We start from the raw sequence: 558 nt of genomic DNA, 5'->3' as shown, positions 1-558 counted from the left end.
CACTTATGCTTCCATGTCTCTTCATGGCTCGATAGCACTTTCTTCTTTTAGCACTAAATTATATTCAGTTGCCTGGATGTACCACCGTTTGTTTATCCATTCATCATCTTGGATATCTTGGTTGCCTCCAAGTTTTTGGAGATTATGAATAAAGCTGCTATAAGAATCCATGTGCAGGTTTTTGTGTGGACTGAGTGACTTTTTTTTTAAAGGGCTTATAGAAGCTTTATTCCCTGAGTTCATATTTCAGTATGTGTAATCTTTCCTAGAACTATAATTTTGGTAGGTATAATTTTGGAGGAGAGGGATTTCATTTACTTTCCCTCAGATGTGTGATAATTGACACACAGAATTTTCGAAGATAAATGTGGTAGCAGCTTGAAGTTTTCTCTTTTACGGATGATTTCTATTTACCTCTTCGATGCCTTTGTTTTGAAGTTTTATATCTCAATGAGTATTGATCATTCCATAGCAGTTCTTTCCTAATTTAGAAGACTTTATTTTCTACTATAATTGCAGACATAGAATTATAGTAAAATTATTAGTTGAAAAGAACTA

Source organism: Galeopterus variegatus, unplaced genomic scaffold (assembly GCF_000696425.1).
Source record: "Galeopterus variegatus unplaced genomic scaffold, G_variegatus-3.0.2 Scaffold5209, whole genome shotgun sequence".
Lineage (NCBI taxonomy): Eukaryota > Metazoa > Chordata > Mammalia > Dermoptera > Cynocephalidae > Galeopterus > Galeopterus variegatus.
This window is presented reverse-complemented; position numbering follows the sequence as displayed.